Genomic DNA, 24,222 nt, shown 5'->3' with positions numbered 1-24,222 from the left:
AGGGTCAGGGCTAGTCAGGGAGTCTACGGTGCCACTGGACATGGTAACGCAGGGGAATCATATGGAACGCATTCGTTTTTTCCTTATTGATTCGCCTGCGTTTCCGGTGGTGCTGGGGGTCCCTGGCTGGCTGGTCACAATCCCCGTATTTCGTGGAAACAGGGGGTTCTCCAGGGGTGGTCAGAGGAGTGTTCAGGGAGGTGTCTAGGAGTTTCCATAGGTGCCACGTCGGTGGAGAGTCCAGACCAGGTGTCCACCGTGCGCATTCCCCCCGAATACGCCGATTTGGCGATCGCCTTTTGTAAAAAGAGGGCGACTAAATTACCACCTCATCGACAGGGGGGATTGTGTGATAGATCTCCAGGTAAACGCTGCGCTTCCCAGGAGTCACGTGTACCCCTTGTCACAGGAGGAGACGGCGGCTATGGAGACATATGTCACGGAATCCCTGGGACAGGGGTACATTCGGCCCTCCATCTCACCCGTTTCCTCGAGTTTCTTTTTTGTGAAGAAAAAGGAGGGAGGTCTGCGTCCGTGCATTGATTCCCGAGGTCTAAACGCTATCACGGTGGGATTTAGTTACCCACTACCTCTCATCTCTACGCCGGTGGAATCATTTCACGGAGCACAGTTCTTCACAAAATTGGATCTCAGGAGCGCGTATAATCTGGTGCGTATCAAGAAGGGAGACGAGTGGAAAACCGCCTTTAGTACCACATCAGGCCATTATGAGTACCTCGTCATGCCGTATGGGTTGAAAAATGCTCCAGCCGTCTTTCAATCCTTTGTTGACGAAATTCTCAGGGACCTGCACGGGCAGGGCGTGATTGTCTATATCGATGACATTCTGATATATTCCGCCACCCGCTCCGCGCATGTGTCCCTGGTGCGCAAGGTGCTTGGTAGGCTGCTGGAGCATGACCTATACGTTAAGGCTGAGAAGTGTGAGTTTTCCAAACGAGCCGTCTCCTTTCTGGGTTATCGCATTTCCACCACGGGGGGTGGTGATGGAGTGTGACCGCGTTAAGGCCGTGCGTAATTGGCCGACTCCAACCACGGTGAAGGAGGTGCAGCGGTTCTTAGGCTTTGCCAATTACTACCGGAGGTTTATCCGGGGTTTTGGCCAGGTAGCGGCTCCCATTACCTCACTGCTGAAGGGGGGGCCGGTGCGTTTGCGATGGTCGACGGAGGCGGACGGAGCCTTCAAGAAGTTGAAGACGCTGTTCACCGACGCACCCGTGTTGGCGCACCCGGACCCGTCTTTAGCGTTCGTAGTGGAGGTGGACGGATCCGAGGCTGGGGTCTGTGCCGTGCTATCACAGCGCTCGGGTACGCCATCGAAACTCCGCCCCTGTGCTTTCTTTTCGAAGAAGCTCAGTTCGGCGGAGCGTAACTACGATGTGGGGGACAGGGAGTTGCTAGCGGTGGTCAAAGCTCTGAGGGTGTGGCGGCACTGGCTTGAGGGGGCTAAACACCCCTTTCTCATCTGGACCGACCACCGAAACCTGGAGTACATCCGGGCAGCGAGGAGACTGAATCCACGTCAGGCGAGGTGGGCCATGTTCTTCGCCCGGTTTAGGTTTACCATCTCCTATAGACCGGGTTCCCTGAATACTAAGGCCGACGCGCTGTCCCGTCTCTATGACACGGAGGACCGGCCCATCGATCCAACTCCCATCATTCCAGCATCTAGGCTGGTGGCACCAGTGGTATGGGAGGTGGACGCAGACATCGAGTGGGCATTGGTGTTGGAACCTGCGCCTGCGCAGGTGCCCGTGGGGCACATGTATGTGCCGCTCGGTGTTTGTGATCGTTTGATTCGGTGGGCGCACACGCTACCTACTGCAGGTCATCCTGGTGAGGCGAGGACAGTGCGGAGTCTAAGGGGGAAGTACTGGTGGCCCACCTTGGCTAAGGACGTGAAGTCCTATGTCTCTTCCTGTTCGGTGTGTGCCCAGAGTAAGGCTCCTAGGCATCTACCGAGAGGGAAGTTACAGCCCCTCCCCATTCCACAACGACCATGGTCGCACCTGATCTTCCCCCCTCTCAGGGGAACACGGCGATTCTGGTGGTTGTGGATCGGTTCTCTAAGTCCTGCCGTCTCCTCCCATTGCCGGTCTCCCTACGGCCCTGCAGACTGCGGAGGCCCTATTTACCCACGTCTTCCGGCACTACGGGGTGCCGGAGGACATTGTCTCTGATCGAGGTTCCCAGTTCACATCCAGGGTCTGGAAAGCGTTTATGGAGCGGCTGGGGGTCTCGGTCAGTTTGACCTCCGGTTATCACCCCGAGAGCAATGGGCAGGCGGAGAGGGTGAACCAGGAGGTGGGCAGGTTCCTGAGGTCGTATTGCCAGGACCGGCCAGGGGAGTGGGCGAGGTATATTCCCTGGGCTGAATTAGCCCAGAACTCACTTCGCCACACCCTTTCAGTGTGTGTTAGGTTACCAGCCGGTCCTGGCACCATGGCACCGGAGCCAGACCGAGGCTCCTGCAGTGGAGGACTGGGTTCAGCACTCCAAGGAGACCTGGAGAGCCGTTCAGGACTCACTAAAGGAGGCCAGTGCGCGGCAGAAGAGGAGCGCTGACCGCCACCGCAGTGAGGCGCCCGTGTTCGCACCGGGAGACAGGGTCTGGCTCTCGACCCAGAACCTGCCCCTCCGCGTGCCCTGCCGGAAGCTAGGGCCGCAGTGTGTGGGGCCCTTCAAAGTCCTGAGGAGGATAAACGAGGTGTGTTATCGGTTGCAACTCCCTTCCTATTACCGTATTAACCCCTCGTTTCATGTGTCTCTCCTCAGGCCGGTGGTAGCTGGTCCCCTTCACAAAGATGAGGTGCCGGAAGTCCCTCCGCCCCCTCTGGACATCGGGGGGTCCCCGGCGTACAGCATACGGGCCATTCTGGACTCGAGACGCCGGGCGAGGGGCCTGCAGTACCTCGTGGACTGGGAGGGGTACGGCCCGGAGGAGAGGTGCTGGGTGCCGGCGGAGGACGTCCTGGACCCATCTATGTTGAGGGATTTCCACCACCTCCGTCCGGATCGCCCTGCGCCTCGCCCTCCGGGTCGACCTCGAGGCCGGTGTCGGCGCGCTGCAGGAGCCGCGTGTCAGGAGGGGGGTACTGTCACGATTCCCACCGACGGTGGCGCCCCCTCCTGCTCGGGTGGCGCTCGGCGGTCGTCGTCACCGGCCTATTAGCTGCCACCGATTCCCTTTGCTTTTCCCTTTTTTTTATTTTATTTAAGACACCTGTGGTCAATTAGCCATTAGAGGTGCTATTTAGGTTAGCTGGCCCGCTCCTTTTCGTGCGGGATTAATTGTTGTTTCCGACTGTCTTGTTCATGTTCGGCTTGGCATTGTCACACCTTATTTATTCCCCTGTGTTTGGGAATTTTGTTTTTGTTTCTCAAAGTGTTATTAAAAAACAACACTCCCTGTGCTCGTTGCTTCCTGCGCCTCATTCCTAAACCACGACTACCAACGCCGTTACAGGCTGGAAAATGGCTGTATGTTTTTTTGTGACTAGGCGCTGATCTAACATATATCGCATGGTGTGCTTTCGCCGTAAAGCCTTTTTGAAATCTGACACGATGGCTAGATTAACAAGAAGTTAAGCTTTAATTTGGTGTGTTGCACTTGTGAATGTATGAAAGTTAAATATTTCTAATAATTTTCTTGAATTTGGCGTTCTGCCATTTCACCGGATGTTGTCAAATCTATCCCGTTAACGGGATTTGAGCCATAAGAAGTTTTTAAGGAGAACTAGAACAGAGAACCTGTCATGTCCTTAAGGAGAACTAGAACAGAGAACCTGTCATATCTTTAAGGAGAACTAGAACAGAGAACCTGTCATATCTTTAAGGAGAACTAGAACAGAGAACCTGTCATGTCCTTAAGGCGAACTAGAACAGAGAACCTGTCATATCTTTAAGGAGAACTAGAACAGAGGACCTGTCATGTCCTTAAGGAGAACTAGAACAGAGAACCTGTCATATCTTTAAGGAGAACTAGAACAGAGGACCTGTCATGTCCTTAAGGAGAACTAGAACAGAGAACCTGTCATATCTTTAAGGAGAACTAGAACAGAGGACCTGTCATGTCCTTAAGGAGAACTAGAACAGAGGACCTGTCATGTCCTTAAGGAGAACTAGAACAGAGAACCTGTCATGTCATGTCCTTAAGGAGAACTAGAACAGAGAACCTGTCATGTCATGTCCTTAAGGAGAACTAGAACAGAGAACCTGTCATGTCATGTCCTTAAGGAGAACTAGAACAGAGAACCTGTCCTGTCATGTCCTTAAGGAGAACTAGAACAGAGGACCTGTCATGTCCTTAAGGAGAACTAGAACAGAGAACCTGTCATGTCATGTCCTTAAGGAGAACTAGAACAGAGAACCTGTCATGTCATGTCCTTAAGGAGAACTAGAACAGAGGACCTGTCATGTCCTTAAGGAGAACTAGAGCAGAGAACCTGTCCTGTCATGTCCTTAAGGAGAACTAGAACAGAGAACCTGTCCTGTCATGTCCTTAAGGAGAACTAGAACAGAGAACCTGTCCTGTCATGTCCTTAAGGAGAACTAGAACAGCGAAAAGCCTCAGAATCTGAGAGAGAGAGTCTTGCCTGGCAACAGCAGGCAGGTGTGACTGAGGGCATGCTTTCAGGAAATGGCATGAGGGTGAAGAGGGAGGTCATAGGGGGGCATAGGGGTGAGTCAGGGACACAGGGTGCTGGCAGGACAGGGGGGAACGTCGCCCCAGGGCACTGAGGGCAGGGCCCCACCTGTGCATCAGGTGGCACAGCAGCAGGAGGGTTCAGAGAGGGCATCTCTGTCTGAGGCTGGGACAATGGCTGGCTTTGCTGCCTTCATACTCTCTCTATCTCCCCCACCCCCTCACCTCACAGCAGTGGAGAGCTGCTGCAGTCAGAACACAAAGTACCAGTCATTGTGTCCTCCCCTGGTTGGTGGTTGATGATTAAAAGGGATGATACTGGTTGGTGGTTGATGATTAAAAGGGGTGATACTGGTTGGTGGTTGATGATTAAAAGGGATGATAATGGTTGGTGGTTGATGATTAAAAGGGATGATCATGGTTGGTAGTTGATGATTAAAAGGGATGATCATGGTTGGTGGTTGATGATTAAAAGGGATGATAATGGTTGGTAGTTGATGATTAAAAGGGATGATAATGGTTGGTGGTTGATGATTAAAAGGGATGATAATGGTTGGTGGTTGATGACTAAAAGGGATGATACTGGTTGGTGGTTGATGATTAAAAGGGATGATAATGGTTGGTGGTTGTGGTGGTTGATGATTAAAAGGGATGATCATGGTTGGTGGTTGATGATTAAAAGGGATGATCATGGTTGGTGGTTGATGATTAAAAGGGATGATCATGGTTGGTGGTTGATGATTAAAAGGGATGATAATGGTTGGTGGTTGATGATTAAAAGGGATGATAATGGTTGGTGGTTGATGATTAAAAGGGATGATAATGGTTGGTGGTTGATGATTAAAAGGGATGATACTGGTTGGTGGTTGATGATTAAAAGGGATGATAATGGTTGGTGGTTGATGATTAAAAGGGATGATCATGGTTGGTGGTTGATGATTAAAAGGGATGATAATGGTTGGTGGTTGATGATTAAAAGGGATGATCATGGTTGGTGGTTGATGATTAAAAGGGATGATAATGGTTGGTGGTTGATGATTAAAAGGGATGATAATGGTTGGTAGTTGATGATTAAAAGGGATGATAATGGTTGGTGGTTGATGATTAAAAGGGATGATAATGGTTGGTGGTTGATGATTAAAAGGGATGATAATGGTTGGTGGTTGATGATTAAAAGGGATGATAATGGTTGGTGGTTGATGATTAAAAGGGATGATAATGGTTGGTGGTTGATGATTAAAAGGGATGATAATGGTTGGTGGTTGATGATTAAAAGGGATGATAATGGTTGGTGGTTGATGATTAAAAGGGATGATACTGGTCGGTGGTTGATGATTAAAAGGTACACTCTTGGAAAGGTTCACTCTTAGGTTCTTCTGCTGTCCCCATAGGAGAACCCTTTGAAGAACCCTCTTTGGTTCCAGGTATAACCCTTTTGAGTTCCATGTAGAACCCTTTACACAGAGGGTTCTACATGGAACCCAAAAGAGTTCTACCTGGAACCAAAAAGGGTTCTCCTATGGGGACAGCTGAAGAACCCTTTTGGAAGCCTGTTTTGGAGAGTGGATGATAACATAATAAGTTGATAATAGGAGAAACAGATCGCTGGCCGTTCAGCTCACATAACTGCTGAGTGACTAATGATATGGGATGTTTCTTTCGTCTTGTTCTTCACACGGCTACAGCTGTCAGGGAAGGAACTGACTCATAGAACACACCAGGCTCAGTCCAAATCAGAAACACCAGCCAATGACAGATTACTGTTTGAAAAGGCCTGCCAATAACAGCCAACAGCCAAGCAATACCAGCTTGTGGCTGGTAGCCTTGCATGCCTGAGAGATCAGCCAATAGCAGCTTCAAAGACCACCAACTCCAGCCAGTCAGGCCAGTGTATCTGCATGAAACATCGAGTGCAGAAACCTTTCTGCAAAGCCCAGCAATAAAATCAACAACAACAAAAATATGTGTCACATGCTTGGTAAACAACAGGTGTAGACTAACAGTAAAATGCTTACTTATGGGTCCTTTTCCAACAATGCAGAGTTAAAGATAACAAGAAAAACTCAACTAAATTGAAATAGTGAAACAAGGAATAAATACACATGAAAAACAAATAACAATAAGGAGTAAAAAATAACATGGCTATATACAGGGAGTACCAGTACTGAGTTAACATGCAGGGGTACCAGGTAGTAACATGGCTATATACAGGGAGTACCAGTACTGAGTTAACATGCAGGGGTACCAGGTAGTAACATGGCTATATACAGGGAGTACCAGTACTGAGTTAACATGCAGGGGTACCAGGTAGTAACATGGCTATATACAGGGAGTACCAGTACTGAGTTAACATGCAGGGGTACCAGGTAGTAACATGGCTATATACAGGGAGTACCAGTACTGAGTCAATGTGCAGGGGTACCAGGTAGTAACATGGCTATATACAGGGAGTACCAGTACTGAGTCAATGTGCAGGGGTACCAGGTAATAACATGGCTATATACAGGGAGTACCAGTACTGAGTTAACATGCAGGGGTACCAGGTAGTAACATGGCTATATACAGGGAGTACCAGTACTGAGTTAACATGCAGGGGTACCAGGTAGTAACATGGCTATATACAGGGAGTACCAGTACCGAGTTAATGTGCAGGATAGATAATAGGCAGTAGCAGCATGTGGTGAGTGTGTGTATGTGTGTGTGTGTGTGTGTGTGTGTGTGTGTGTGTGTGTGTGTGTGTGTGTGTGTGTGTGTGTGTGTGTGTGTGTGTGTGTGTGTGTGTGTGTGTGTGTGTGTGTGTGTGTGTGTGGCGTCAGTATTCATGTGTGAACATGTTATGTGTGTGTGGGTGTATAGTATGTGTGTGTGTGTGTTGCGGTGTCAGTGTAAGTATGTGTGAGTGTGTGGGTAGAGTCCAGTGTGTGTGTGCATAGAGTCAGTGCAAGAGAGTTAGTGCAAAAAAGGGCCAATGCAGGTAGTCCGGGTAGACATTTGATTAGCTATTTATCAGTCTTGTTAAGCAGTCTCATGGCTTGGGGTAGAAGCTGTTCACTGTCTTGTGGGTTCCACACTTGGTGCACTGGTACCGCTTGCCATGCGGAAGCAGAGAGAAGAGTCTATGACTTGGGTGGATGGAGTCTTTTAACATTTTTAGGGCCTTCTTCTGGCACCGCCTGGTATAGAGGTCCTGGATGGCAGGGAGCTCATCCCCAGTGATGTACTGGGCCGTACCCACTATCCTCTGTAGTGCCTTGCAGCTGCCGTACCAAGCGGTGATGCAGCCAGTCAAGATGCTCTCAATGGTGCAGCTGTACAACTTTTTGAGGATCTGAAGGCCCATGCTGAATCTTTTCAGCCTCCTGAGAGGGAAAAGGCTCTGTCGTGCCCTTTTCACAACTGCGTTGGGTGTGTGTGGACCTGTTAATTCCTTAGTGATGTGGACACTGAGGAATTTGAAGCTCTCGACCCACTCCACTACAGCCCCATCGATGTGGATGGGGGCGTGTTAACTCCTCTGTTTCCTGTAGTCCACGATCAGCTCCTTTGTCTTGCTGACGTTGAGGGAGAGGTTGTTGTCCTATCAGCACACTGCCAGGTCTCCCTCTGACCTCTTCGTCGTCGGTGATCCGTCCTACCACCTTCACGTCGTCAGCAACTTGATGATGGTGTTCACCAACGCAGTCGTGGTTGAACAGGGAGTACAGGAGTGGACTAAGCATGCACCCCCGAGGGCCCCTGTGTTGATGGTGGATGAGCACTACCCTCACCAGCTGGGGGCGGCCCGTCAGGAAGTCCAGGATCCAGTTGCAGAAGGAGGTGTTTAGTCCCGGGGTCCTTAGCTTAGTGATAAGCTTTGAGGGCACTATGGTGTTGAATGCTGAGCTGTAGTCAATGAACAGCATTCTTACATAGGTATTCGATTTGTCTATGTGGGTGAGGGCAGTGTGGAGTGCAGTTGAGATTGTGTCATCTGTGGATCTGTTGGGGCGTTATGTAAATTGGAGTGGGTACAGAGTGTCTGAGATCTTGGAACAGCCTTGCCATAGCAACTGCCTTGGAACCAACAACTCTAGCCAATCAGGGCCCATCTGTCATTGACAACATCCTCTCAGCTCAGCAAAGCCAGACATGGACAGACCATCTGCAAGACACTCCAGAGAGAGCACGGCAGCACTGACCATCACAAACCATCACAGACCATCTGCCCATCTACGTCAGCCCCAGACATCTCTGGCTCATTTAGAAACCGTATACAAATTGTACTATTGGCCTATTGGTTTTGAACAACAGTGTTTCGTATAAGTGGTATGACTGGATTCAAGAGGAACAAATTGTGTCAGTTTGTCACGTGTCAACCACAAAACTATGGTAATGGAACTTCAATGTGACTGAGAGCATCAGCTGAAGGCTGAGGGAGTTGGACCCAGCACGGCGCTGTCAGAGCTAAACTAACGCCAAGTCACAGCTTCCGCCGTCCAGCTGATCACACATAATCTTGACCTGTCATCATCGTTACACCCCATCACTCAGACATGAGCTAATCAGACACCATGCGTTTCTGCCTGTCTGTCTGTCTGTCTGTCTGTCTGTCTGTCTGTCTGTCTGTCTGTCTGTCTGTCTGTCTGTCTGTCTGTCTGTTTACAGCTAAAACACCAAGTGTCTCTTACATGTGGTGTGACAAGTTTCAAGAGGAACAAATTGACGACACTACGTGCCAGTTTGTCAGCATGTCAACATGCTACCGTAATGCACAATCACGTAACTGACTGCATCAGCTGCATTCAGAGGGAATTGGATCCAACAGGGCCCTGTCAGCACTAGGCTAGCTAGGCTAACACCAAGTTACAACGTCCGGCTGATCTGAACCTGTCATCATCACTATGCCCCATCACTCATCTTAGAACAAATCATCATCATCCTGTCTGTCTGTCTGTCTGTCTGTCTGTCTGTCTGTCTGTCTGTCTGTCTGTCTGTCTGTCTGTCTGTCTGTCTGTCTGCCTGCCTGCCTGCCTGCCTGCCTGCCTGCCTGCCTGCCTGCCTGCCTGCCTGCCTGCCTGCCTGCCTGCCTGCCTGCCTGTCTGTCTGTCTGCCTGTCTGTCTACAGCTGACGGCCCGTCTCTGTAGCCGCTACACGAACATAACAGCCAGTCATATAAATTCAGAATCATATACGGTCTACTCTGGGGCTGTGTGGTCATGTATGGTCTGGTCATGCCAACAGGTCTTGTATACATTAAAACAAGGCAAGTTTATGGTCCGGTGCCACATTTTTCCCCAATGTAACCCTAGCCTCCGTATCAGCCACCCAAGCACTAGATTTAAGTGACTACACCAGGCCTGGGTTCAAATAGTATTTGCTTTATTTCAAATACTTTAGCTGCACTTTTCTGAGCTTGCCTGGCACAACTGAACTAATGATGTAGACCCAAAAGTGCAAACTTCTCCCATCTGTCACTCCAGGAAGACATAATCAAACGCTCAGATTATTTTCAAGGAAACAAGTACTACTTGAACCAAGGTCTCTACTACAGTGTACTGCCTGTGTGATTCTATGATATCACATGTTTCTTCTCTGCCTGCCACTGCTGGGCAAACTGTCGGCTGGTTGCAACAACACTGACGTGCAATCAGACTGAAGCCCTGTGCCAAGAAGTGGGGCAGGGAGCGCAGTAAATTACCAGCTGACGAAAGAATGGAAAAAGGTGTGTTTTGGGTTTTCTCCCTGGGACCGTCGGGAGGCTAGAATGGAGGGATGAAGGGAGAGAGACATATAGAAAAAGCTGTCCAGCTTTTCCCTGCTGTTCCGCGGATGCAGCCTGGGATACAGAGCTAATGGATTCTCCCCGGCAATGCAACAGTATTCAGGCTGCAGTCCAGAGCAAGGAGGGAGGGAGGAAGGGAGGGAGGGAGGGAGGGAGGGAGGGAGGGAGGGAGGGAGGGAGGGAGGGAGGGAGGGAGCCACCTGAGATGTTTCCCACAGTACTGGCCTGGAGATTAGGAAGGAAGGAAGGGATGGAGGGAGGGAGGGAGGGAGGGAGGGAGGGAGGGAGGGAGGGAGGGAGGGAGGGAGGGAGGGAGGGAGGGAGGGAGGGAGGAGGGGTGGAGAGATAGAGAGGGAAGAGAGAGAATGGTAGGGGTGGGATGGAAAAGGGAATTAAGGAGAAATGGGTGAAGGGGAAAGATGGATAGAGGGATAGAGAAAGATGAAGAAGGAAAGAGAGAGGAAGAGATGGGGTGAAGGGGAGGGGAGGGATGGAGGGAATAATGAATCTCTCTCTCTCTCTCTGGCAATCGGTACTGGAGCGCCAAGTCTAGGACCAAAAGGCTCCTTAACAGTTTCTACCCCCAAGCCATAAGACTGCTGAACAACTAATCAAATGGCCACCGGACTATTTACATTGACACCCCCCCCTCCATTTGTTTTTACACTGCTGCTACTCGCTGTTTATCATCTATGCATAGTCACTTCACCCCCACCTACATGTACAAATTACCTCGACTAACCTGTACCCCCCCACATTGACTCGGTACCGGCACCCCCTGTATATAGCCTCGTTATTGTAATTTTATTGTGTTACTTTTTATTATTTTTTACTTTAGATTATTTGGTAAACATTTTCTTAACTCTTCTTCAACTGCACTGTTGGTTAAGGGCTTGTAAGTAAGCATTTCACGGTAAGGTCTACACCTGTTGTATTCAGCGCATTTGACAAATAAAGTTTGATTTGATGCTGCTGTTTTGTGTTTGTCAAATCCCACAGCCCCAGACCCTCTCTCAGAGCCGTGGCGAATCGTGTCGTTCCGAGTAACCCAATTCCAACCCCGCACCCCACCAAAATTTCAACACACTTTAGATTACTGTCTAACATCCACACTGCCTGCCTTTCTTGGGGGGGTTGCCATGGCGATCGACAACAACAGTGTACACACACACACACAGGACAGGGCGGCACCAGGCAGTCAATTTTCCACCCTCTCTATCCGTACCCCTCGCCCCTCTGCCCAGTGTCTGCCTGCCCCTCTTCTCGCCTGGCTGGTCTCACAACTTTTGACCTGTTTCAACCCAGCAGCACTGCAGACAACACTGGCCCACTGTGGCCACATGGGAAAATTGCTCAACAACAACAAAAGGCATCTTTATGATTAGCTCACACACACAATGTCGCTCTCTCACTTAGTCACTCAGTCACTAATGTTTTTTTTAACTAGGATGAAGTCGTCCCTAGACACTGATCTTGGGTCAGTTAGATTATGATTTGGGGTTCTTACCTCCTTTCGTTGTCGTCGAGGTGAGCAAACAGCACGTTCTTGGAGATGGCCTTGGCCAGAGCAGTCATGGTCTTGTAGTCCTTAGGAATGACCTGAGGAACAACATAGCAAACATCCTGGTCTCTCAAACAGGAACCAGACTACAGCAGCTGCATCACAGACAATGGAATTGATTGGTATCAATACAATTGATTGAATTCCATTTAATACTATACTCATTGTCTTTCCTATTTGTCATGCCATGTCTACATGGCAAAAAAAAAAATTATTAACTTCCCCAAAAAGCATTTATTGAAAAGAAAAGAAAACACTAGAGCTATGCACATGAAGCCAGGCACACGCACATAAATCAAAATAGCTCATTGCACAGATTTATTACAGTATATTTTAAATAAACCCTCCTGTGTGTACATAATTGAACACAACCCATCTGTTTGACTCAGATCAGTGTACCTATGTGTGTGTGTGTGTGTGTGTGTGTGTGTGTGTGTGTGTGTGTGTGTGTGTGTGTGTGTGTGTGTGTGTGTGTGTGTGTGTGTGTGTGTGTGTGTGTGCAGCCCTTCGCTGTGAGTTCACGAGGCCCTGTGCTCATTCATAAAACATGCATTTTCATGTCCATGTTTGAGCCAAAGGACTGTTTGGGGGAATGATGCGGGCCAGCCACATTTCCTCAGAGCCCACTACAAAGACTACTGCCTCTGTATTTAAAGAAAGACGTTCTAGGGAGAAAAACTTAGAGCTCTGAGCTCTGCAGATGTGTTACTGTGGGGAGAGAGGGAGAGGGAGAGGGAGAGAGAGAGAGAGAGAGAGAGAGAGAGAGAGAGAGAGAGAGAGAGAGAGAGAGAGAGGGGAGATTGAAAGGGAGAGGAAGAGGAATGGAGAGGGAGAGAACTATAGCAAGACAGAATCAAAGAGATGCTAGTGGGAGAGAGATAGTACTGTAAGAAAGAAAGCATCCGTGCTCTGAGGGAAGCAGCAGTCTTCTGTAGGCTGTAATTAACTTAAAGCAACAGATGGCTCACCATGAAGAGGACCACAGCTACAACAGCAGCAGACTGGCTGAAACATTCATGAGGCCACTGCAGTACACTACCAACATCAACACTCTGTAGTCTCTATCAACCATCTGGAATGCTGGAAATAGACCCTTTGCTCCAAAGAGAGAGGCTATACTCTTTATGGATAGAGGGGTGGAGAGAGGGGGTACTAGAGTCTTTATGGATAGAGGGGTGGAGAGAGGGGGTACTAGAGTCTTTATGGATAGAGGGGTGGAGAGAGGGAGTACTAGAGTCGTATGGATAGAGGGGTGGAGAGAGGGGGTACTAGAGTCTTATGGATAGAGAGGTGGAGAGAGGGGGTACTAGAGTCTTTATGGATAGAGGGGTGGAGAGAGGGGGTACTAGAGTCTTTATGGATAGAGGGGTGGAGAGAGGGGTTACTAGAGTATTTATGGATAGAGGAGTGGAGAGAGGGTACTAGATTCTTTATGGATAGAGGGGTGGAGAGAGGGTACCAGAGTATTTATGGATAGAGGGGTGGAGAGAGGGGTTACTAGAGTCTTTATGGATAGAGGGGTAGAGAGAGGGGTTACTAGAGTCTTTATGGATAGAGGGGTAGAGAGAGGGGTTACTAGAGTCTTTATGGATAGAGGGGTAGAGAGAGGGGTTACTAGAGTCTTTATGGATAGAGGGGTAGAGAGAGGGGTTACTAGAGTATTTAGGGATAGAGGGGTGGAGAGAGGGGTTACTAGAGTCTTTATGGATAGAGGGGTGGAGAGAGGGGTTACTAGAGTCTTTATGGATAGAGGGGTGGAGAGAGGGGTTACTAGAGTATTTATGGATAGAGGAGTGGAGAGAGGGTACCAGAGTATTTATGGATAGAGGGGTAGAGAGAGGGGTTACTAGAGTATTTATGGATAGAGGGGTGGAGAGAGGGGTTACTAGAGTATTTATGGATAGAGGGGTGGAGAGAGGGGTTACTAGAGTCTTTATGGATAGAGGGGTGGAGAGAGGGGTTACTAGAGTCTTTATGGATAGAGGGGTGGAGAGAGGGGTTACTAGAGTATTTATGGATAGAGGAGTGGAGAGAGGGTACCAGAGTATTTATGGATAGAGGGGTAGAGAGAGGGGTTACTAGAGTATTTATGGATAGAGGGGTGGAGAGAGGGGTTACTAGAGTCTTTATGGATAGAGGGGTGGAGAGAGGGGTTACTAGAGTATTTATGAATAGAGGGGTGGAGAGAGGGGTTACTAGAGTCTTTATGGATAGAGGGGTAGAGAGAGGGGTTACTAGAGTCTTATGGATAGAGGGGTAGAGAGAGGGGGTACTAGAGTCTTTATGGATAGAGGGGTGGAGAGAGGGGTTACTAGAGTCGTATGGATAGAGGAGTGGAGAGAAGGGGTACTAGAATTGTATGGATAGAGGGGTGGAGAGAGGGGGTACTAGAGTCTTTATGGATAGAGGGGTAGAGAGAGGGGTTACTAGAGTCTTATGGATAGAGGGGTGTAGAGAGGGGGTACTAGAGTCTTTATGGATAGAGGGGTGGAGGGGTTACTAGAGTCGTATGGATAGAGGAGTGGAGAGAGGGGGGTACTAGAATTGTATGGATAGAGGGGTGGAGAGAGGGGGTACTAGAGTCTTTATGGATAGAGGGGTGGAGAGAGGGGGTACTAGAGTCTTTATGGATAGAGGGGTGGAGAGAGGGGTTACCAGAGTATTTATGGATAGAGGGGTGGAGACAGGGTACTAGAGTCTTTGTGGATAGAGGGGTAGAGAGAGGGAGTACTAGAGTCTTTATGGATAGAGGGGTTGAGAGAAGGGGTACTAGAGTCTTTATGGATAGAGGGGTGGAGAGAGGGGGTACTAGAGTCTTTATGGATAGAGGGGTGGAGAGAGGGGTTACTTGAGTATTTATGGATAGAGGGGTAGAGAGAGGGGTTACTAGAGTCTTTATGGATAGAGGGGTGGAGAGAGGGGTTACTAGAGTCTTTATGGATAGAGGGGTAGAGAGAGGGGGTACTAGAGTCTTTATGGATAGAGGGGTAGAGAGGGGTTACTAGAGTCTTATGGATAGAGGGGTAGAGAGAGGGGGTACTAGAGTCTTTATGGATAGAGGGGTGGAGAGAGGGGTTACTAGAGTCGTATGGATAGAGGGGTGGAGAGAGGGGGTACTAGAATTGTATGGATAGAGAGGTGGAGAGAGGGGTTACTAGAGTCTTTATGGATAGAGGGGTAGAGAGAGGGGTTACTTGAGTATTTATGGATAGAGGGGTAGAGAGAGGGGTTACTAGAGTCTTAATGGATAGAGGGGTGGAGAGAGGGGGTACTAGAGTCTTCATGGATAGAGGGGTGGAGAGAGGGGTTACTAGAGTCTTTATGGATAGAGAGGTGGAGAGAGGGGTTACTAGAGTATTTATGGATAGATGGGTGGAGAGAGGGGTTCCTAGAGTTGTCATGGATAGAGGGGTGGAGAGAGAGAGTCTTTGTGGATAAAGGGGTGGAGAGAGGGGGTACTAGAATCTTTATGGATAGAGGGGTGGAAAGAGGGGTTACTAGAGTATTTATGGATAGAGGGGTGGAGAGAGGGGTTACTAGAGTCTTTATGGATAGAGGAGTGGGGAGAGGGGGGTACTAGAGTATTTATGGATAAAGGGGTGGAGAGAGGGGGTACTAGAGTCGTATGGATAGAGGGGTGGAAAGAGGGGGTACTAGAGTCTTATGGATAGAGAGGTGGAGAGAGGGGGTACTAGAGTCTTTATGGATAGAGGGGTGGAGAGAGGGGTACTAGAGTCTTTATGGATAGAGAGGTGGAGAGAGGGTACTAGAGTCTTTGTGGATAGAGGGGTGGAGAGGGGTTACTAGAGTCTTTATGGATAGAGGGGTAGAGAGAGGGGTTACTAGAGTCTTATGGATAGAGGGGTAGAGAGAGGGGGTACTAGAGTCTTTATGAATAGAGGGGTGGAGAGAGGGGTTACTAGAGTCTTATGGATAGGGGGGTAGAGAGAAGGGTTACTAGAGTCTTTATGGATAGAGGGGTGGAGAGAGGGGGTACTAGAGTCTTTATGGATAGAGGGGTGGAGAGAGGGGTTACTAGAGTCGTATTGATAGAGGAGTGGAGAGAGGGGGTACTAGAATTGTATGGATAGAGGGGTGGAGAGAGGGGGTACTAGAGTCGTATGGATAGAGGGGTGGAGAGAGGGGGTACTAGAGTCTAATGGATAGAGAGGTGGAGAGAGGGGGTACTAGAGTCTTTATGGATAGAGGGGTGGAGAGAGGGGGTACTAGAGTCTTTATGGATAGAGGGGTGGAGAGAGGGGTTACTAGAGTATTTATGGATAGAGGGGTGGAGAGAGGGTACTAGAGTCTTTGTGGATAGAGGGGTGGAGAGAGGGGTTACTAGAGTCTTTATGGATAGAGGGGTAGAGAGAGGGGGTACTAGAGTCTTTATGGATAGAGGGGTGGAGAGAGGGGGTACTAGAGTCTTTATGGATAAAGGGGTGGAGAGAGGGGGTACTAGAGTCTTTATGGATAGAGGGGTGGAGAGAGGGGTTACTTGTGTATTTATGGATAGAGGGGTAGAGAGAGGGGTTACTAGAGTCTTAATGGATAGAGGGGTGGAGAGAGGGGGTACTAGAGTCTTCATGGATAGAGGGGTGGAGAGAGGGGTTACTAGAGTCTTTATGGATAGAGAGGTGGAGAGAGGGGTTACTAGAGTATTTATGGATAGATGGGTGGAGAGAGGGGTTCCTAGAGTTGTCATGGATAGAGGGGTGGAGAGAGAGAGTCTTTGTGGATAAAGGGGTGGAGAGAGGGGGTACTAGAATCTTTATGGATAGAGGGGTGGAGAGAGGGGTTACTAGAGTATTTATGGATAGAGGGGTGGAGAGAGGGGTTACTAGAGTCTTTATGGATAGAGGAGTGGGGAGAGGGGGGTACTAGAGTATTTATGGATAAAGGGGTGGAGAGAGGGGGTACTAGAGTCGTATGGATAGAGGGGTGGAAAGAGGGGGTACTAGAGTCTTATGGATAGAGAGGTGGAGAGAGGGGGTACTAGAGTCTTTATGGATAGAGGGGTGGAGAGAGGGGTACTAGAGTCTTTATGGATAGAGAGGTGGAGAGAGGGTACTAGAGTCTTTGTGGATAGAGGGGTGGAGAGGGGTTACTAGAGTCTTTATGGATAGAGGGGTAGAGAGAGGGGTTACTAGAGTCTTATGGATAGAGGGGTAGAGAGAGGGGGTACTAGAGTCTTTATGAATAGAGGGGTGGAGAGAGGGGTTACTAGAGTCTTATGGATAGGGGGGTAGAGAGAAGGGTTACTAGAGTCTTTATGGATAGAGGGGTGGAGAGAGGGGGTACTAGAGTCTTTATGGATAGAGGGGTGGAGAGAGGGGTTACTAGAGTCGTATTGATAGAGGAGTGGAGAGAGGGGGTACTAGAATTGTATGGATAGAGGGGTGGAGAGAGGGGGTACTAGAGTCGTATGGATAGAGGGGTGGAGAGAGGGGGTACTAGAGTCTAATGGATAGAGAGGTGGAGAGAGGGGGTACTAGAGTCTTTATGGATAGAGGGGTGGAGAGAGGGGGTACTAGAGTCTTTATGGATAGAGGGGTGGAGAGAGGGGTTACTAGAGTATTTATGGATAGAGGGGTGGAGAGAGGGTACTAGAGTCTTTGTGGATAGAGGGGTGGAGAGAGGGGTTACTAGAGTCTTTATGGATAGAGGGGTAGAGAGAGGGGGTACTAGAGTCTTTATGGATAGAGGGGTGGAGAGAGGGGGTACTAGAGTCTTTATGGATAAAGGGGTGGAGAGAAGGGTTACTAGAGTCTTTATGGATAGAGGGGTGGAGAGAGGGGTTACTTGTGTATTTATGGATAGAGGGGTAGAGAGAGGGGTTACTAGAGTCTTAATGGATAGAGGGGTGGAGAGAGGGGGTACTAGAATCTTCATGGATAGAGGGGTGGAGAGAGGGGTTACTAGAGTTTTTATGGATAGAGAGGTGGAGAGAGGGGTTACTAGAGTATTTATGGATAGATGGGTGGAGAGAGGGGGTACTAGAGTTGTCATGGATAGAGGGGTGGAGAGAGGGGTTACTAGAGTCTTATGGATAGAGGGGTGGAGAGAGGGGGTACTAGAGTCTTTATGGATAGAGGGGTAGAGAGAGGGGTTACTAGAGTATTTATGGATAGAGGGGTGGAGAGAGGGTACTAGAGTCTTTGTGGATAGAGGGGTGGAGAGAGGGGTTACTAGAGTCTTTATGGATAGAGGGGTAGAGAGAGGGGGTACTAGAGTCTTTATGGATAGAGGGGTGGAGAGAGGGGGTACTAGAGTCTTTATGGATAAAGGGGTGGAGAGAGGGGGTACTAGAGTCTTTATGGATAGAGGGGTGGAGAGAGGGGTTACTTGTGTATTTATGGATAGAGGGGTAGAGAGAGGGGTTACTAGAGTCTTAATGGATAGAGGGGTGGAGAGAGGGGGTACTAGAGTCTTCATGGATAGAGGGGTGGAGAGAGGGGTTACTAGAGTCTTTATGGATAGAGAGGTGGAGAGAGGGGTTACTAGAGTATTTATGGATAGATGGGTGGAGAGAGGGGGTACTAGAGTTGTCATGGATAGAGGGGTGGAGAGAGGGGGTACTAGAGTCTTTATGGATAAAGGGGTGGAGAGAGGGGGTACTAGAGTCGTATGGATAGAGGGGTGGAGAGAGGGGGTACTAGAATTGTATGGATAGAGAGGTGGAGAGAGGGGTTACTAGAGTCTTTATGGATAGAGGGGTAGAGAGAGGGGTTACTTGAGTATTTATGGATAGAGGGGTAGAGAGAGGGGTTACTAGAGTCTTAATGGATAGAGGGGTGGAGAGAGGGGGTACTAGAGTCTTCATGGATAGAGGGGTGGAGAGAGGGGTTACTAGAGTCTTTATGGATAGAGAGGTGGAGAGAGGGGTTACTAGAGTATTTATGGATAGATGGGTGGAGAGAGGGGTTCCTAGAGTTGTCATGGATAGAGGGGTGGAGAGAGAGAGTCTTTGTGGATAAAGGGGTGGAGAGAGGGGGTACTAGAATCTTTATGGATAGAGGGGTGGAGAGAGGGGTTACTAGAGTATTTATGGATAGAGGGGTGGAGAGAGGGGTTACTAGAGTCTTTATGGATAGAGGAGTGGGGAGAGGGGGGTACTAGAGTATTTATGGATAAAGGGGTGGAGAGAGGGGGTACTAGAGTCGTATGGATAGAGGGGTGGAAAGAGGGGGTACTAGAGTCTTATGGATAGAGAGGTGGAGAGAGGGGGTACTAGAGTCTTTATGGATAGAGGGGTGGAGAGAGGGGTACTAGAGTCTTTATGGATAGAGAGGTGGAGAGAGGGTACTAGAGTCTTTGTGGATAGAGGGGTGGAGAGGGGTTACTAGAGTCTTTATGGATAGAGGGGTAGAGAGAGGGGTTACTAGAGTCTTATGGATAGAGGGGTAGAGAGAGGGGGTACTAGAGTCTTTATGAATAGAGGGGTGGAGAGAGGGGTTACTAGAGTCTTATGGATAGGGGGGTAGAGAGAAGGGTTACTAGAGTCTTTATGGATAGAGGGGTGGAGAGAGGGGGTACTAGAGTCTTTATGGATAGAGGGGTGGAGAGAGGGGTTACTAGAGTCGTATTGATAGAGGAGTGGAGAGAGGGGGTACTAGAATTGTATGGATAGAGGGGTGGAGAGAGGGGGTACTAGAGTCGTATGGATAGAGGGGTGGAGAGAGGGGGTACTAGAGTCTAATGGATAGAGAGGTGGAGAGAGGGGGTACTAGAGTCTTTATGGATAGAGGGGTGGAGAGAGGGGGTACTAGAGTCTTTATGGATAGAGGGGTGGAGAGAGGGGTTACTAGAGTATTTATGGATAGAGGGGTGGAGAGAGGGTACTAGAGTCTTTGTGGATAGAGGGGTGGAGAGAGGGGTTACTAGAGTCTTTATGGATAGAGGGGTAGAGAGAGGGGGTACTAGAGTCTTTATGGATAGAGGGGTGGAGAGAGGGGGTACTAGAGTCTTTATGGATAAAGGGGTGGAGAGAAGGGTTACTAGAGTCTTTATGGATAGAGGGGTGGAGAGAGGGGTTACTTGTGTATTTATGGATAGAGGGGTAGAGAGAGGGGTTACTAGAGTCTTAATGGATAGAGGGGTGGAGAGAGGGGGTACTAGAATCTTCATGGATAGAGGGGTGGAGAGAGGGGTTACTAGAGTTTTTATGGATAGAGAGGTGGAGAGAGGGGTTACTAGAGTATTTATGGATAGATGGGTGGAGAGAGGGGGTACTAGAGTTGTCATGGATAGAGGGGTGGAGAGAGGGGTTACTAGAGTCTTATGGATAGAGGGGTGGAGAGAGGGGGTACTAGAGTCTTTATGGATAGAGGGGTAGAGAGAGGGGTTACTAGAGTATTTATGGATAGAGGGGTGGAGAGAGGGTACTAGAGTCTTTGTGGATAGAGGGGTGGAGAGAGGGGTTACTAGAGTCTTTATGGATAGAGGGGTAGAGAGAGGGGGTACTAGAGTCTTTATGGATAGAGGGGTGGAGAGAGGGGGTACTAGAGTCTTTATGGATAAAGGGGTGGAGAGAGGGGGTACTAGAGTCTTTATGGATAGAGGGGTGGAGAGAGGGGTTACTTGTGTATTTATGGATAGAGGGGTAGAGAGAGGGGTTACTAGAGTCTTAATGGATAGAGGGGTGGAGAGAGGGGGTACTAGAGTCTTCATGGATAGAGGGGTGGAGAGAGGGGTTACTAGAGTCTTTATGGATAGAGAGGTGGAGAGAGGGGTTACTAGAGTATTTATGGATAGATGGGTGGAGAGAGGGGGTACTAGAGTTGTCATGGATAGAGGGGTGGAGAGAGGGGGTACTAGAGTCTTTATGGATAAAGGGGTGGAGAGAGGGGGTACTAGAGTCGTATGGATAGAGGGGTGGAGAGAGGGGGTACTAGAATTGTATGGATAGAGAGGTGGAGAGAGGGGTTACTAGAGTCTTTATGGATAGAGGGGTAGAGAGAGGGGTTACTTGAGTATTTATGGATAGAGGGGTAGAGAGAGGGGTTACTAGAGTCTTAATGGATAGAGGGGTGGAGAGAGGGGGTACTAGAGTCTTCATGGATAGAGGGGTGGAGAGAGGGGTTACTAGAGTCTTTATGGATAGAGAGGTGGAGAGAGGGGTTACTAGAGTATTTATGGATAGATGGGTGGAGAGAGGGGTTCCTAGAGTTGTCATGGATAGAGGGGTGGAGAGAGAGAGTCTTTGTGGATAAAGGGGTGGAGAGAGGGGGTACTAGAATCTTTATGGATAGAGGGGTGGAGAGAGGGGTTACTAGAGTATTTATGGATAGAGGGGTGGAGAGAGGGGTTACTAGAGTCTTTATGGATAGAGGAGTGGGGAGAGGGGGGTACTAGAGTATTTATGGATAAAGGGGTGGAGAGAGGGGGTACTAGAGTCGTATGGATAGAGGGGTGGAAAGAGGGGGTACTAGAGTCTTATGGATAGAGAGGTGGAGAGAGGGGGTACTAGAGTCTTTATGAATAGAGGGGTGGAGAGAGGGGTTACTAGAGTCTTATGGATAGAGGGGTGGAGAGAGGGGTTACTAGAGTCGTATTGATAGAGGAGTGGAGAGAGGGGGTACTAGAATTGTATGGATAGAGGGGTGGAGAGAGGGGGTACTAGAGTCGTATGGATAGAGGGGTGTACAGAGAGGGGGTACTAGAGTCTAATGGATAGAGAGGTGGAGAGAGGGGGTACTAGAGTCTTTATGGATAGAGGGGTGGAGAGAGGGGGTACTAGAGTCTTTATGGATAGAGGGGTGGAGAGAGGGGTTACTAGAGTATTTATGGATAGAGGGGTGGAGAGAGGGTACTAGAGTCTTTGTGGATAGAGGGGTGGAGAGAGGGGTTACTAGAGTCTTTATGGATAGAGGGGTAGAGAGAGGGGGTACTAGAGTCTTTATGGATAGAGGGGTGGAGAGAGGGGGTACTAGAGTCTTTATGGATAAAGGGGTGGAGAGAGGGGGTACTAGAGTCTTTATGGATAGAGGGGTGGAGAGAGGGGTTACTTGTGTATTTATGGATAGAGGGGTAGAGAGAGGGGTTACTAGAGTCTTAATGGATAGAGGGGTGGAGAGAGGGGGTACTAGAATCTTCATGGATAGAGGGGTGGAGAGAGGGGTTACTAGAGTTTTTATGGATAGAGAGGTGGAGAGAGGGGTTACTAGAGTATTTATGGATAGATGGGTGGAGAGAGGGGGTACTAGAGTTGTCATGGATAGAGGGGTGGAGAGAGGGGGTACTAGAGTCTTTATGGATAGAGGGGTAGAGAGAAGGGGTACTAGAGTCTTTATGGATAGAGGGGTGGAGAGAGGGTACTAGAGTCTTTGTGGATAGAGGGGTGGAGAGGGGTTACTAGAGTCTTTATGGATAGAGGGGTAGAGAGAGGGGTTACTAGAGTCTTATGGATAGAGGGGTAGAGAGAGGGGGTACTAGAGTCTTTATGAATAGAGGGGTGGAGAGAGGGGTTACTAGAGTCTTATGGATAGGGGGGTAGAGAGAAGGGTTACTAGAGTCTTTACGGATAGAGGGGTGGAGAGAGGGGGTACTAGAGTCTTTATGGATAGAGGGGTGGAGAGAGGGGTTACTAGAGTCGTATTGATAGAGGAGTGGAGAGAGGGGGTAATAGAATTGTATGGATAGAGGGGTGGAGAGAGGGGTACTAGAGTCGTATGGATAGAGGGGTAGAGAGAGGGGGTACTAGAGTCTTTATGAATAGAGGGGTGGAGAGAGGGGTTACTAGAGTCTTATGGATAGAGGGGTGGAGAGAGGGGGTACTAGAGTCTTTATGGATAGAGGGGTAGAGAGAGGGGTTACTAGAGTATTTATGGATAGAGGGGTGGAGAGAGGGTACTAGAGTCTTTGTGGATAGAGGGGTGGAGAGAGGGGTTACTAGAGTCTTTATGGATAGAGGGGTAGAGAGAGGGGGTACTAGAGTCTTTATGGATAGAGGGGTGGAGAGAGGGGGTACTAGAGTCTTTATGGATAAAGGGGTGGAGAGAGGGGGTACTAGAGTCTTTATGGATAGAGGGGTGGAGAGAGGGGTTACTTGTGTATTTATGGATAGAGGGGTAGAGAGAGGGCTTACTAGAGTCTTAATGGATAGAGGGGTGGAGAGAGGGGGTACTAGAGTCTTCATGGATAGAGGGGTGGAGAGAGGGGTTACTAGAGTCTTTATGGATAGAGAGGTGGAGAGAGGGGTTACTAGAGTATTTATGGATAGATGGGTGGAGAGAGGGGGTACTAGAGTTGTCATGGATAGAGGGGTGGAGAGAGGGGGTACTAGAGTCTTTATGGATAGAGGGGTAGAGAGAGGGGGTACTAGAGTCTTTATGGATAGAGGGGTGGAGAGAGGGGTTACTAGAGTCTTTATGGATCGAGGGGTAGAGAGAGGGGTTACTAGAGTCTTTATGGATAGAGGGGTGGAGAGAGGGGTTACTAGAGTCGTATGGATAGAGGAGTGGAGAGAAGGGGTACTAGAATTGTATGGATAGAGGGGTGGAGAGAGGGGGTACTAGAGTCTTTATGGATAGAGGGGTAGAGAGAGGGGTTACTAGAGTCTTATGGATAGAGGGGTAGAGAGAGGGGGTACTAGAGTCTTTATGGATAGAGGGGTGGAGGGGTTACTAGAGTCGTATGGATAGAGGAGTGGAGAGAGGGGGGTACTAGAATTGTATGGATAGAGGGGTGGAGAGAGGGGGTACTAGAGTCTTTATGGATAGAGGGGTGGAGAGAGGGGGTACTAGAGTCTTTATGGATAGAGGGGTGGAGAGAGGGGTTACCAGAGTATTTATGGATAGAGGGGTGGAGACAGGGTACTAGAGTCTTTGTGGATAGAGGGGTAGAGAGAGGGAGTACTAGAGTCTTTATGGATAGAGGGGTTGAGAGAAGGGGTACTAGAGTCTTTATGGATAGAGGGGTGGAGAGAGGGGGTACTAGAGTCTTTATGGATAGAGGGGTGGAGAGAGGGGTTACTTGAGTATTTATGGATAGAGGGGTAGAGAGAGGGGTTACTAGAGTCTTTATGGATAGAGGGGTGGAGAGAGGGGTTACTAGAGTCTTTATGGATAGAGGGGTAGAGAGAGGGGGTACTAGAGTCTTTATGGATAGAGGGGTAGAGAGGGGTTACTAGAGTCTTATGGATAGAGGGGTAGAGAGAGGGGGTACTAGAGTCTTTATGGATAGAGGGGTGGAGAGAGGGGTTACTAGAGTCGTATGGATAGAGGGGTGGAGAG

At 49.1% G+C, this 24,222-nt stretch overlaps 1 long non-coding RNA gene across 2 annotated transcripts in view; it reads right to left on the bottom strand.

Moving 5' to 3' along the window:
• The window catches only part of LOC106606484 (cAMP-dependent protein kinase type I-beta regulatory subunit), a 228,044-nt gene that overhangs the window by 135,564 nt on the left and 68,258 nt on the right, over positions 1–24,222 (bottom strand). For both annotated transcript variants that reach the window (XR_006770161.2, XR_006770162.2), the window contains one exon: positions 11,936–12,027. This is a non-coding gene — a long non-coding RNA (cAMP-dependent protein kinase type I-beta regulatory subunit). The remainder of the gene's footprint in view (positions 1–11,935; positions 12,028–24,222) is intronic.

The sequence above is a fragment of the Salmo salar genome, chromosome 06 (genome assembly GCF_965601325.2).
Source record: "Salmo salar chromosome 06, fSalSal1, whole genome shotgun sequence".
Classification (NCBI taxonomy): Eukaryota; Metazoa; Chordata; class Actinopteri; order Salmoniformes; family Salmonidae; genus Salmo; species Salmo salar.
The sequence above is the reverse complement of the archived record's forward strand: the minus strand, read 5'-3'. Positions and strand labels throughout refer to the sequence as shown.